Source organism: Pseudophryne corroboree, chromosome 7 (genome assembly GCF_028390025.1).
Source record: "Pseudophryne corroboree isolate aPseCor3 chromosome 7, aPseCor3.hap2, whole genome shotgun sequence".
Classification (NCBI taxonomy): domain Eukaryota; kingdom Metazoa; phylum Chordata; class Amphibia; order Anura; family Myobatrachidae; genus Pseudophryne; species Pseudophryne corroboree.
In genome coordinates, this window is record NC_086450.1 from 460,929,624 (window position 1) to 460,946,258 (window position 16,635).

The window sequence follows — 16,635 nt, forward strand, 5'->3', positions numbered from 1 at the left end:
ACAGTAGATAACAAACTTAGCAGCAGTACCCAAAGTAGGATTGCAGCTAAGAAGGCAAATAAGGTAAAGTATTCACATGCATAAAGCAGGGAATTGATGCATGGGATTAGAGTGTTTTGCTCCAATTATATAAATCCATAGTGAGGCCACATCTTGAATACTGTGCACAATTTTGGGCACCATACAACAATAAGGATATCCTGGAACTATAAAAGGTTCAGAGGCAGACAACCAAACTGATCAAGGGGATGGAGATGCTGGAATACGAGGAAAGGCTAGCTAGGCAAGGCATGTTTACAATGGAAAAGAGGAGATTAAGAGGGGGCATGATTAACATTTACAAATATATTATGGGACAATACACGGAGCTTGAGGAGGATCTGTTTTTTACAAGATCGACACAGAGGAAATGTGGACATCCGCTGAGGTTGTAGCAGAGGAGATTTCACACACTGACGCGAAAAGGGTTCTTCACAGTAAGGACAATACGTGTTTTGAATTCCCTGCCTGAGAGAGTAGTAAAGGCGGACTCTGTCAATACGTTTAACAATGTGCTAGATAAATTCCTAATGGATAAGGATATACAGGGTAATGGGGGGTAGATCGCACACTATAGTAAAAAAAAAAGAGCAATAAACATAATGGCCATCACCCACACCAGATAAAATTAGTCCTAAAAACAATACAGCTTAAGAGACCACAAATAGCTTGAACTCGACGTACAAATTGTCTTTTCTCAAACTCATAAACTATGTTACAGTACAGAACAGTACTGTAGATAACTGTACTTACTGCACTGGGGCTCCTCCTCCTCCTCTGGCTCCATGTCAATTATTTCTGTGTTGAATATAAAAAAAATATTATAAGCCAAAAATGAAAAGTCACATTTTACACTGTTAGTTACAGTACTACTGTACTACAGTATTGTACAGTACTTTACGGTAGTACAGTGCTACAGGAAGTAGAGTACAGGAGGCAGAGAGACATTCATAATAGGAACTGAAGGACTGTCCATTGGTAGGGGACATACAGTACTGTACCTGTATTTAAAATACCAGCTGTTGGGATTCCAGCATTCAGAATGCCGCTACCGGTCACCTGACCGTTGGTCACGTGAACCCAACCCATTTGTAGAACACAATGTACAGTACAGTACAATACTGTAGATTACAGTACTTACCGAGCTGGGTAGAAGGCTCCTCCTCCGCTTCCGTATCGATTACAAGGCGGTCTGTGTGTAAAAGATAACAAGTATTGTAAAATAAAAAAATTACAGTAATACTGTATGAAAATATTGTGTTTGTAACAATAATAATGATTACCACTGCCGGAGCTCCCTTCCTCCTGGCCGGCATGCTCCTGGGGGGTGAAGCACAAAGTACTGTGGGAAAATAACACTGTAACATAAGCTACAGTACAATCAAATACAGTACTGTAAATAATCCATAAAAATAAAGCATAAATATCATATGATATCACTGACATTCGGGATGACGGCGCTCAGTATCCTGACGACAGCATCCTGAAAATAAATCCCAACAGGGGTTTGTTAAGTACTGTATAGTGCCCAGTGCTGACAGTAGGGTGGTATAATTTATAAGGGCATTTTTTTGTGTGGGACATATAATGGTGTCAGTGGCATAACTGTGTGTGGCATAATACAGTATGTAATAGGCATTACAGGTGGTGGTATAATATAGTATGTAAGGCATTTTGTTGTGCGGCATAATGAGTCATGGCATCATGGTGTTCGGCATAATGTGTAAGGGGCATTACGGTGTGTGGCCATGCCTCGATTGTCAAGTAGCAACTCCTCTAGTTTTTTGTGACCATGCTCCCTCATGACAAATTAGCACACCTTTTTTAACTATCAGTACTACTAAGAAAAAAATTTCTACTTGCATCACTGATAGCTCCCCTCCTGCAGCCTAAACCTAAACCTTCCCATTGGTGCTTAACCCTACATGCCCCCTGGTGGTTGCTAAACCTAACTCTCCCTTCCCTGGCTGTATACTCACTTCATCCGGCATCCTTACATTCTGGTCCCTGTCTGTCGGGATCACTGAGCTGGTCTCCCACCCAATTTTAGCTATCATTGCCGCCATTTTCAGGGGTGTGTGGATTCCGGCACCGGGATCTTGACCGCCGGGATCCCAAGTCATGAAAGTCGAACCAGAATTCTCATTACACAATACCATTGGGAAGCGAGGCATAAATCTGTGCCTTCTCCTCCTACTGGGTCTGGGGTGGATGCGGGCAGGCAGGTGGCAGTGGTACTGTGAATAGATAAATAACAGTACCATAAGTGAAGCTGTCAATTTGTAACATGTACTGTACAGTATCCAGGACACATGTACAGTAGTGTAACCAGGGGTTAAAGTGGGCCAGAACGGGGTGGAACTGCGTTCTGTCACCTCCTTCTGGAGGCAGAACCGCTCCACCTCCGCCAGCCCACCTTGTACCTGAACAGCTGTGCCCTGCTGCATATGTAAATAGTTGAGGGAGGCGGATGGCACTACAGGCCTGTCTCCCCTCTCCTGTGGCAGGCTGGGAATGAGATGCAGTGATGTCATGGAGCGACATCTGTCTCATTCCCAGTGACGCACATGTCACAGAGAGCAGAGGAGCTGGACTTATAAGGCAGAATGCATGCCATTGCTGCCCACATTAGGAGTGGGCACACAGATAGGAGTACTTTCTCAGCCCCTACCTTACACGCAGCTGCACCCACTCTGTTCTGGCTGTGGAAGGCGCACACAAAGTACACAGCAGCCTACAGGTCATCCGCAGTGAGTGAATGTTGGAGGGAGGGGGATTTACTTATTTTACATGTCTCTGAGTAGTATTCTGAGGGTTTTTTTTGGGGGGGGGTTGTTGTTGGCATTCAGTGATGGTTGCTAGGGGTGTTAGTGAATGAGGAGTGTGGGTGTTGTGGGGTGTTATTAATGAATGAGGGCATGGGTGCTCTGGGGTGTTATTAATGAAAGCGGGTGTGGGTGCTCTTGGGTGTTATTAATGAATGAGGGTGTGGGTTATGGGGTGTTAATAAAGGAATTGTGGATTGGGGTGTGTTAGGTCAGGTCACAGTTCTGCTTAGCTGACAAATTAAATAAAACTGATATAAAGTGAGTGTCAGGGGGGCAGCAGTGACTGTGGCAGTGGTTCTCTAATGTGTACCGGGACACTTGCAGGGGTGCCTTGGATTTGTGGTCCAGGACAAATTAAAATTATTTATGGTTAAAATAATAGGCAAACCAGTGTTTGTGGCAGCCGATCATAAAATATGTGGACAAACAGTAAATTTTGTCCCCCAACACATAACTGACCTTAGCTATAACATAAAAACACAATTTACTTCATTTAATATTTATTTCTAATTTTCTCAATGAGAAACGTTAGGCCTAGGGGGGCTGTGAAAAAAAATCTGATACTCTAGGGCGCTGTGCTTCAAAAAAGTTTGGTAACCACTGGACTAGGGAATAAAATCAGTACATAAAGGGGCGGGGATGAGGCCGGAGAGTTGCAGGTGGGGAGGAGGCTGGAGAGACACAGCTATATGGTAATGAAGCGATGCAGAAGGTGTTAGAGTGACACAGGGGGGATGACGTTGGTGATATATATGGGAGAAATGCAGGGAGGGAGGAATGGCACTTGGAAGATGCAGTGAGGCAGGGATGGTACTGGAGAGATGCAAGGAGGGATGGATGGCACTTTAGAGATGCAGGGAAGCAGGGATGGTGCTGGAAAGACAGAGGGAGGAATGGTGTTGTATAGATGCAGAGAGTTAGGGCTGGCTCTGGGGAGAGGCAGGGATGGTGCTGGAGAGACAGAAGCAGTAATGGTGTTGGAGAGATGCAGAGAGGGAGGGCTGGCGCTGGGGAGGCACAGGGATGGTGCTGGAGAGATGAAGGGAGGGATGGTGCTGGAGAGACGCAGGGAGGGATGGGTCTGGGGAGACACAGGGGATTATGCTTGAAAGATGGGGATTCTATCATCAGGAAGGCAGATAGGGCAATCTGCTACTGGGATCGTGATCGCCGTACAGTCTGTTGTCTCCCGGGTGCTCGGGTACGGCACATCGCGAACCTGGTAGATAGATTGTTGGGAGGGGCTGGGAAAGTCTCGCCGGTCTTGGTGCACGTTGGCACCAATGACAAAGTTAGCTGAAGGTGGGAGTCCTTAAGAAAGACCATAGGGACTTAGGAAAGAAACTTAAGGCAAGGACATCTAAGGTAATATTCTCAGAATTATTACCTGTGCCACGCGCTAGTCCAGGAAGGCAGAGGGAGATTAAGGAGGTAAATGTGTGGCTTAGGGATTGGTGCAGGAAAGAGAGGTTTGTGTTCCTGGAACACTGGCCGGACTTCTCAGACAGGTGCCATCTCTTTTGTCGTGACGGAGTGCACCTGACTGAGGAGGGGGCAGCGGTGCTTGGGGGAAGGATGGTTAGAAGGTTGAAGGAGATTTTAAACTAGGAGCTTGGGGGGAGGGTTTAGCTAGAAACTACAGGTCATGCAGCGAGAATAGTGGGGATGACGGAAGTAAACTAAATGGGGGAGAAGTTGGGGGGAGGGTAAGAGCAGGTGGTAAGGTTACTAACATGGGTACTAAAACAGATTTTACCATAGCACTAAGCAATGATGATTACAGATCATCATTGCTATATAAGGTGAAAGATGTCCCTAACGCAAGGGAAAATACTTATTTTAGTTGTATGTATGTAAACGCCAGAAGCATTACTGGTAAAAAGGGCGAACTAGAAATACTTGCAACAAGCAAACAGTATGATATTATAGGCATTACTGAAACTTGGTGGGATGAATCTCATGATTGGACAGTCAACCTAGAGGGCTATACACTGTTTAGGAGAGACAGACTAAATAAAAAGGGCGGAGGGGTGTGTCCTTACGTAAAGCCATTTTAAAAACCTGGTATACGGGAAGATATTCAGGATGGGAATGGAGACACTGTCAAGACATTATGGGTAGAAATTGCATGCGGGGAAAAAGGAATAAAAAAGTTAGTATTGGGTGTATGCTATAGGTAGCCTGGTATCAACGTATCTGATAAGGAATTGTTACTAAAGCAAATTGAAAGAGCAGCAGGAGTAGGAGACATAGTAGTGATGGGAGATTATAACTATCCAGAGATAAACTGGAAAAATGATTCATGTGATACTGCTAGGGGCAATATGTTTTTAAACACACTTAATGATTACTTAGTTCAACTAATTGAGGAATCAACTAGGTACAATGCAATCTTAGACCTGGTATTAACAAACAATGGGGATTTGGTATCAGGTATTATAGTAGGGGAAACCATAGGAAACAGCGTCCACAATATGGTCACATTTAATATCAGTTTTCATAAACAGCCCTATACTGGCTCAACTAGGACTCTAAACTATAGCAAAGCAAATTTTGAAAAGATGAGGGTATTTTTCAGGGATATTGAATGGGAAGGTTTGTTTTTAGGAAAAAATACTACGGAGAAATGGGAGGTACTAAAATTCCTGCTAGCTAAAAATACACTCAAATGTATTCCTATGAGCAGCAAAAAAAGGAATAAAAATCATAAACTGACGTGGCTTAACAAAAAGATAAAGGAACTTATGGTCAAGAAAAGGCGAGCATTTAAAAAATACAAATCTAACGGGGAAGCAGAGTCATTTCAGCACTATAAGGAATGTTACAAAAATTGCAAAAAGGAAATAAGAGCGGCTAAAGTAGAAACTGAAAAACTAGTAGCAAAGAAAAGCAAAGCGAATCCCAAAAAATTATTTAAATACATTAATAGCAAGAGATTAAAGAAGGAGAGTATAGGCCCTTTAAAAGACAAGTTGGGAGTCTTAAGCAAAAATGATAATGACATAGCCGACACACTAAATTAGTTTTTTTCAACAGTATTTACTACAGATGACCCAATTCAGGGACTAACATATAATCTCAATAATGAGAATATCCCACTGATAGGTACTTATTTAAGCGAGGAAGTAGTTTGTGACCAATTAAAACATTTAAGATTAATAAGTCACCAGGTCCCGATGGTATTCACCCAAGGGTTCTAATGGAGCTTCACTCTGAACTTGCAAAACTGCTATTTTTGATCTTTAAGGATTCAGTAATATCAGGTATGGTTCCCAAAGACAGGCGTATAGCGGAAGTAGTGCCTATATTCAAAAAGGGAAGTAAAGCTGAACCAGGTAATTATAGACCAGTTAGTCTTACATCTGTAGTGGGGAAAGTATTGGAAGGTGTTCTAAGAGATAGTATTCAGAAGTTCCTTGAAGTCAATAAGGTCATTAAAAGGAATCAACATGGGTTTATGAAGGACAGATCCTGTCAAATAAACTTACTTGGCTTTTATGAAACAGTTAGCGCAAACCTAGATCAGGGTAAAAAGGTGGTTGTAATATTTTTAGATTTTGCCAAAGCATTCGACACTGAGACTTATGACACATGAGACTTATCTACAAGCCACAAGAATCAGGGCTAGGAAGCATAATATGCACTTGGGTCAAAAATTGGTTAGATAATAGGGAGCAGCGATTTGTGGTTAATTAATCTTTTTCAACTTGGACTGAAGTACTAAGTGGCGTGCTGCAAGGCTCAGTATTAGGACCGCTATTGTTCAATATTTTCATTAACGACCTAACAGAAGGTCTAGAGAGCATGGTGTCAAGTTTTGCAGATGATACCAAATTGTGTAAAATTATAAATGCGGAGGGGGATGCTGAGTCGCTTCAGAACGACTTAGTTAAATTAGAAGCTTGGGCAGCGAAATAGAGAATGCACTTCAATACAGACAAGTGTAAGGTAATGCACTATGGTAACAAGAACAAAAATAACACCTACCTACTAAATGGAGTAAAATTAGGGGATTCTGTAATGGAAAAGGACTTAGGTGTCCTCATAGATAGCAAACTAAGCAGTAGTACCCAAAGTAGGACTGCAGCAAAGAAGGCTAATAAGATATTAGCATGAATAAAACGTAAAATTGATGCTAGGATTGAGAGTATTATACTCCCGTTATATAAATCACTTGTGAGGCCACACCTTGAATACTGTGCACAATTCTGGGCACCTTACTACAAAAAGGATATCCTGGAGCTAGAAAAGGTTCAAAAGCGGGCGACCAAACTAATTAAGGGTATGGAGATGCTGGAATACGAGGAAAGGCTTGCAAGACTAGGCATGTTTACACTGGAAAAGAGGAGATTAAGAGGGGACATGATCAACATTTACAAATATATAAGGGGACAATATACAGATCTTGCGCAGGACCTGTTTTTGGTTAGATTAACAGAGAGAACTCGTGGACACTCGCTCAGGTTAGAGGAGAGGATATTCTGCACAATACGGCGTAAAGGCTTTTTTACGGTAAGGACGATACGTGTTTGGAATTCCCTGCCTGAGGGAGTTGTAATGGCCGACTCAGTCAATACCTTTAAGAATGGGTTAGATAAATTCCTAATGGATAAGGATATCCAGGGTTTCGGGGCATAGTCACGCACTATGTTTTTTTTTAAAAAGTGGGGTAAAACGTAATGGCAGTCATCAACTTCAGCCAAAATATTATACAAAATATTCATGCATAGGAGACCACAAATAGGTTGAAATCGATGGACAATTGTCTTTTTTCAACCTTAGATACTATGTTACTATGTTACTATGTATTAGGATAGTGTCTCCAGCATGTTTGATCAGGGAAGTTCACATTTACCATGCACCAAAACTTTATCTAGTTGAACCTTTATTATATGAAGATGACATTATTATTCCTATTCAAACAGGTGGCTTCCAGGACAAATCTCCTAGGTGGCGGTTGTACTGTGAATAAAAAAATAACAGTACCGTAAGTGAAGCTATCAATTTGTAACATATACTGTACAGTATCCAGGACACATGTACAGTAGTGTAACAATGACAGTCACACCAGAATTCTCATTACACATTACCACTGTAAAGCGAGGCATAAATCAGAGAGTGGTGTACTTACCAGCTGAGCTGGGGCCTGGTGAATCCTTATGGGCCTGGGAGGGCTGTGGGTGGACAGTTGGTGGTGGTACTGTGAATAAAAAATAACAGTATCGTATGTGAAGCTGTAGTGTATAAATTATACAGTATAAAATATACAGTATGTACAGTATAGTACCGTATATATTTGCACAATGGAATTTGTTGTGCTACAGTATATACAGTACAGTAAGAAATAGTTAATAAAAAATACAATATACTGTACAGTATATACAGTACTGTACACAGTATATCTTATTTATTTGTTTTACAGTATATACATACAGTACAGTATACAGTAAATACAGAACAGTATATCTCCTTCCTACCCCACATAGCCCACAGTCTGTGGCATGCATTGCCAGCCCTCCCACACCATCCTGAAGCCCTGTATCCCCCTACCAAATCCACTCTTACCCCAGGAAGAAACTCACCTCCCCTTGCACTCAGTGTCAGACTGGGTCATGAAGGGCCTACAGGGGGAATGCAGTGGTAGGGACCCATGCATAGGGGTGTGGCCAGCCACTACATTGGTTTACCTAACCATTATAGACTGCATGGGCTGGGACCCTTGATATATATATATATATACAGTCAATATTGCCAGTGCATGCATGATAATGTAGCAGATTAATAACAGCAATGCATGATAGAAAATACACCATAATCCTGTGCATTATAATGGAACATATGCATAATGTATAATTCAAGTGCACAGTCTGGAACCTCTTCCTTAGAGGAGGGGCAAGGAGTAGGGCCCACCGGGGGTTTCCCTGTAATCCTGTGGGCCAGACCAGCCCTGCTTGCACTCCCCAGTATCCAGACCTGAAATAGGCACAGAAGAAGAAGCTGGTGCAGGCCACAAGAATCGTGCCCAGTGAAGCTGCTGCTATGACCCATAACTGCCTGTAACAGAGCTGGACCCAGAAGAGCTGGCACACGCCCCAGTCGTTGGACCTGATCACTTTGAAATAGACTCATACAGTAGTAACATACTGCACTGTTTCTAATAAACGTAATGGTCCACCTAGGGTGGCCAATCCCGGGATTGGAATCGGTGGGATTCTGACCTAAAATTGTCCAGGATTCAATCCCGGGATTGGCCAGCAATCTCATTTTTTATATGCCGGACAGCGTTGAACATCCTCAAGAGGCTGAGATGCTGCCCGGCTCCCCATGCTCATCTACCCCTGGCTCCAGCGGGACGCACTATGCAGCTTGATGTGAAGTCATAGCTGACGCTGGGCTACAAGTCACCCACCCACCCTCCAGACCATACCACTGCCCTGCACCTCCAGGACCGCCAGATCTCACAGTAAGTGTCCCACCCTCCCTCCCATTCAGATTGCATTGAGTTATCTGGGCTCGTCAGGGCAGACGGGCTGGGACAAATTGAAAATACTGTATAAATCACATTTGTACAGTACTGTACTGTACTTGACAATACTTACAAACTTGGCGGTGGCGCCTTTCCTGCCTTTCCCAGTGATGTTAGTCCACCCCTGTATAAAAATATATACAGTATACAGTAATGTCAGCATACTGTATAGCACATTGACAGCATCTTTATGACATCACAATCAATGGAATTGTTCATTCTAGTACCCTGCTCCGAATCACTCAGAGGGCATAGTGTACTTTACTGTCTTAAAAACTTAAGGGCACATTTTTAAATGTGATATTACACTATACAGTACAGTACACTTACAGTATCTCTACAGAACAGTAGTACACTGATTACATTAGGTCCAGAGTATTAGAAAGAACACTATTGTACCTTTATAGACATTGTGACACACATTAGCATTGCTCTTATAAACATTATGACACACATCAACATGCAGCCCTCATACGGCCCTCCCACCCTTATCCATCTCAGTACTGTACAGTACATTACTGTATACAGTAAATTGATTTCATGACAGATGATGCAGCACTCACCTGAATCCATCATACGGTATTCACGTCACATCACAGTAGTGCAGTTTATTCACGTCACGTCACAGTACTGCCCTTGATTCACATTGTGTCAAACTAGAATTGGGGTGGGAAAAAAGCAAGAAGAAGTCTGTTCTGTTGACGCACTTAAGACAGAGATAATTGTATACTAAAAAATAACCTTTATTAGATATGTATTAAAATGAGATATACATTTATGTATTTTATCCCAAACTCGCAGTGAAACATAAGGTTTAAAATCACAAAACAAACATATAAGTGAATAAAGAAAATAAAGAAATGTGAATGAAAGATTAAAAGGCGTGTCCACGTGTGATTCTTTATTGTGTCGCCTTCACAAAATTGTCCTGTATATGACCAGGTTATTGGTGTAAACAGTTCTGCGTTATATGGTGTTGTTAGTGACACAGTTATGACACTGACCAATTACTAATGTAAATAATTCTATGATATGATGTTATCAGTGACACAGTTATAAACCTGACCGATCATAGGGTATCACTATACCTATAGGTCCCTTAAGGCTATATTCCAGATTATATTTCCACAGATGGATTAGTTCAATAATTAGTGTGAAGAATATCTTCAAACTTGAGGTGTTTTATATTTATTATTATCCCGACAGGGGGAAGTTGCTCCAGATCAATTATAAGGTCTATTTATTTGATAGAATACTTGCAAATGTAATTGCTATAAGGAATGTGGTAATTCCAGTAATCAAATTTAGCCCTCTTCCTTTGTAATGCTAATCAGGCCCTTTTCGGAACGTTTTCAATAGGATCGATGTTGCTTTCCCTAGAGATATAGCATTCTCAATTCTATTAGGAAGCACATGTAATAACTGAAATAACTTGCTTCATCTGATTCCGTATCAGTTATTCTTGACAGGTAGAGTTGCTTAGAGGAATGTAGCAATTCCAATTATCCTATATAGCACTCTTCCTTTATAAGTATAAACGGTACTGCTTTCTTAAGAGGTATGGCAATCTCTAATATTCTAGAAAGCAGACGGTATAGGTCGTAATAGCTGAAACAACTTGCTTCATCTGATTCCGTATCAGTTATTCTTGACAGGTAGAGTTGCTTAGAGGAATATAGCAATTCCAATGATCCTATATAGCACTCTTCCTTTATAAGTATAAATGGTACTGCTCCCTTAAGAGGTATGGCAATCTCTAATATTCTAGAAAGCAGACAGTATAGATCGTCCTACCCCTATATCAGTTGTTACTGGCACCTGATATATTGCATAAATCTAGGGTTTTAATAACTTCTCACTGCACTGTTAAAGGAATATTCCTTATTATTTTACAGTGCAGTTCTGTCGATGTGAGCTATATTAGTTCCGTTTGTTATATATATGGTAGTCCTGATAGGTCCCAGAAAAAGATATTGACCAATTATATAACAAGGAGAGAGGAGTAGGAGCAAATTGCATTATCTTTAATCAGTTCATAAATGAATTTTACCATCTATGGAAAGGTCTGTCATCTATTCTGCCAATGTTCGCATTCATTAATCTGGATTATCTGCTTAAATATAATGTATATACGGGAATATGGTAGTGACCAGTTTCATATAATTGTGTCTTGACTATTCCCTGGATGAAATTAATTCATTTCAACATTATATCAGAGAAAATAGGCCAATAAAATATACTGCTGCTGCTTGATTCACTATCTGTTGCTTTTAAACTGTTGCAAAGTATAGACTATTATGTGTTGTTGGGACACCCAACTGTTTGATTCACTTGAAAAAATGTGATTATTTGTAACAGTCTTTAGTAAACATACTGTTACAATTTCAGCTGCTGGTAAGGATACTGTTGCAAATGCAACTACTAGTGAAATATGCAGCTGCTTCTCAGCCTTTCAATATTGCCAGACAAGATTTTGTCATACTGCATTTTTCATTATTTATATATATATATCCTGCTGAGATATAGAGCTGCCTTGCTAACCCTCCAAGTGTGTTAATATGCCACAGATGCTTTCTAAATATATTGTAGTTAGCACAATGACACAACTAGTAGTGCATAAAAGTAATGCAATCCATACAGCTCCCTGACGAAGCTGCCATAGACGCAGTGTCCACGTGTGCCTCACTTTATAAAATGTTGAAAACGATTACAAATGACTGTAACATGTTATCTAGGAATTTTCACCAATATAAAAACTGACATTGATTTAGATAGGAATAGATTAGTGGCAAGTTTTATCTGACCGAGTTTAGGATAGATATAACAGAGGGAAATGCCTATTTGAACTGCTGTAAAGACTCACTAAACGCTGTATGGATTGCATTACTTTTATGCACTACTGGTTGTGTCATTGTGCTAACTACAACAGTATGTTTACTAAAGACTGTTAAAAATAGACACATATTTTCAAGTGAATCAAACAGTTGGGTGTCCCAACAACACATAATAGTCTATACTTTGCAACAGTTTAAAAGCAACAGATAGTGAATCAAGCAGCAGCAGTATATTTTATTGGCCTATTTTCTCTGATATAATGTTGAAATGAATTAATTTCATCCAGGGAATAGTCAAGACATAATTATATGAAACTGGTCACTACCATATACCCGTATATACATTATATTTAAGAAGATAATCCAGATTAATGAATGCGAACATTGGCAGAATAGATGACAGACCTTTCCATAGATGGTAAAATTCATTTATGAACTGATTAAAGATAATTCAATTTGCTCCTACTCCTCTCTCCTTGTTATACAATAGGTCAATATCTATTTCTGGGACCTATCAGGACTACCATATATATAACAAACGGAACTAATATAGCTCACATCGACAGAACTGCACTGTAAAATAATAAGGAATATTCCTTTAACAGTGCAGTGAGAAGTTATTTAAACCCTAGATTTATGCAATATATCAGGTGCCAGTAACAACTGATATAGGGGTAGGACGACCTATACTGTCTGCTTTCTAGAATATTAGAGATTGCCATACCTCTTAAGGGAGCAGTACCATTTATACTTATAAAGGAAGAGTGCTATATAGGATCATTGGAATTGCTATATTCCTCTAAGCAACTCTACCTGTCAAGAATAACTGATACGGAATCAGATGAAGCAAGATGTTTCAGCTATTACGACCTATACCGTCTGCTTTCTAGAATATTAGAGATTGCCATACCTCTTAAGAAAGCAGTACCGTTTATACTTATAAAGGAAGAGTGCTATATAGGATCATTGGAATTGCTACATTCCTCTAAGCAACTCTACCTGTCAAGAATAACTGATACGGAATCAGATGAAGCAAGTTGTTTCAGCTATTATGACCTATACTGTCTGCTTTCTAGAATATTAGAGATTGCCATACCTCTTAAGAAAGCAGTACCGTTTATACTTATAAAGGAAGAGTGCTATATAGGATAATTGGAATTGCTACATTCCTCTAAGCAACTCTACCTGTCAAGAATAACTGATACGGAATCAGATGAAGCAAGTTGTTTCAGTTATTACATGTGCTTCCTAATAGAATTGAGATTGCTATATCTCTAGGGAAAGCAACATCGATCCTATTGAAAACGTTCCGAAAAGGGCCTGATTAGCATTACAAAGGAAGAGGGCTAAATTTGATTACTGGAATTGCCACATTCCTTATAGCAATTACATTTGCAAGTATTCTATCAAATAAATAGACCTTATAATTGATCTGGAGCAACTTCCCACTGTCGGGATAATAATAAATATAAAACACCTCAAGTTTGAAGATTTATTCTTCACACTAATTATTGAACTAATCCATCTGTGGAAATATAATCTGGAATATAGCCTTAAGGGACCTATAGGTATAGTGATACCCTATGATCGGTCAGGTTTATAACTGTGTCACTGATAACATCATATCATAGAATTATTTACATTAGTAATTGGTCAGTGTCATAACTGTGTCACTAACAACACCATATAACGCAGAACTGTTTACACCAATAACCTGGTCATATACAGGACAATTTTGTGAAGGCGACACAATAAAGAATCACACGTGGACACGCCTTTTAATCTTTCATTCACATTTCTTTATTTTCTTTATTCACTTATATGTTTGTTTTGTGATTTTAAACCTTATGTTTCACTGCGAGTTTGGGATAAAATACATAAATGTACTGTATATCTCATTTTAATACATATCTAATAAAGGTTATTTTTTAGTATACAATTATCTCTGTCTTAAGTGCGTCAACAGTACAGACTTCTTCTTGGTTTTTTCCCACCCCAATTCTAGTTTATAATTACTGTAGTTGACTGCACCCCCTCCTATATAGAAAAATATTTTTTTGGTTATTAGGAAGAAGGGGCCTTTTCACCAAGTGGGTATATGGTGATGAAAAACATACACCCACAACATATCAGTACGAAACTGAGTGTGCAGATACTACATCTGTGTGTTCACATTGTGTCACACAGTAGAGCACCTTATTCACGTTACTGTACATCACAGTAGTAGTGCAGTATATTCATACTACGTCACAAAGTAGAGATCTGCCACAGTCATGGACCTTATAACACATTACTGTAATGCAAGAGTAATGCACCTTATAACATATCAGGCCACAGTAATGTCCCTTAGAAAAAAATTCTGCCACAGTAACATCCCTTAGAAAACAATCTGCCACAGTAACGCCCTTATAATACAATCTGCCACATTAATGCACTTACAGTACAATACAGTGTGTTATCTGAAAAACAATCACCCTTAGAATACAATCTGACACAGTAATGCCCTTAGAATACTACCTGAAAAACAAATGTCCCTTAGAACACAATCTGCAATATGAATGCCCCTTAGAACACAGTGACCTCACCATAAAGCACCTGACTGCCATTTACAGTACATTAAGGCAAACAGCAATGCTGCTACGGTTGTAAAACAGAAGATAGACATTAAAAAGATAGTTATTTGGTCGACAGTAAAAGGTCGACAGTGAAAAGGGTCTACAGGGTCAAAATGTTGACACTCAATGTTCTAAAACATTTTTTAAACCCAATTAGTTGAAAAGCGTCAACTCACGGCTTGCTTCACTCGCTACACTTCAGGCACGGTGGGTCACTTCACATGCCAAAACTTTACTAATGGTGATACAGTACTGTACAGTAGTTTGGGACATGGATAGTAAATTTGATGAAATGTGTCTGCTTGCCACGCTTTGGGCTCCGTTACTAATGGTAATTGTCTTTGACATGGATAGTAAATGCAGCAAAAGTTGGAAAATTGTTAAAAATGTTGACCCTTTGACCCTGATGACATTTTGACCCTATCAATCTTTTGACCCTGTTGACCTTTGCACACAGTTTACCATTTGAATGTCGACCTAATGAATATCGATCATTAGTAGACCACCTATTCACTGTAGACATTTTTTGTGTACTGTAGATCTAAAGGTACTGTATAGACCGGATTGTATCCGATCTCTAGGTGGACCACACTTAGGTCGACAATGTCTAGGTAGACCACTAATGGTAGACAGTAACTAGGCCAAAAGGGTTTCTAGGTCGACAGGGTCTCTAGGTCGACATGTCCGAGGTCGACTTGTGAAAAGGTCGACATGAGTTTTTCACAATTTTTTTCTTTTTTTGAACTTTTTCATACTTAACGATCCACATGAACTACAATTGATAATAGTAACCTTGGCTGAAGCATGGCAAACAAAGCGAGCCCTGTGAGGGGACATGGACAAGGTGAGGGCACTAATTGGGGTTTCCGGTCATTGTACGGAGAAAACGACACCCAAAAAATAAAAACTGCATGTCGACCTTTTGACCTGTTGACCTAGAACATGTCGACCTAGAAACCTTGTAAACCTAGAATCCCTGTCGACCAATAGTGGTTGACCTAGACACTGTCGACTTAAGTGTGGTCGACCCTTCATACCACACCCAAACCGGATACCTTCTGCTACAGCAGACCCTGTTTTATACAGCACCTGTAATTATAGCAACTTAAAGTACAGCAATCTACTGTACAATACGTACTTACAGTTCCTGATTCTCTGAAGGCGTCTGGGTGTCCTCCTCACGAGGTCATTACACCTCATCTGGAGTGCCCTCACCGACCTGCATTGGTTAAAATCAGCAAGTATTGCCCTGCTGGCCTGCCGGTACACCCTGAGCTTCTCCTCGTTGCTGGCGAGAGCTCGGTACTGCCAGTGAACGAGGAGTCGCAGTTCTCCTGTGCTGAAGGGTCTGTCACGGCGTGCTGCCATTATCCCCTCAGCATCCAAAGTCAGAGACATGCGTCCCCCCCAGGCGTGTGTCCCTTGTTGTTCATCTTGCGTCCATGAAGCAGGATGTCAGTACAAATGAACTGGTTCATACTGTACAGTATTGTGTGCAATGGCAGACAGTTACAGTAATTATGGAAACTATTGTATTCCTGTGCGCATAATCATATTAAAACTTTCTGTTGGTTTTAATTATGCCGTAATGGCTATGGGATTTGGACTCTCATACTCTACAATACAGTACAGTGTATCCATAACGTCAGTGGACCATGGTTTGTAACACATTCTATAGCTGTGGCTCTAACATGATTTGAATAATACAGCACTCCCTTCCCCCTTCCACTGCCCCTGGGAGCCTGCTGATTTCACAGACAGGGAGGTAGGTCAGATTACAATAACTGACAACA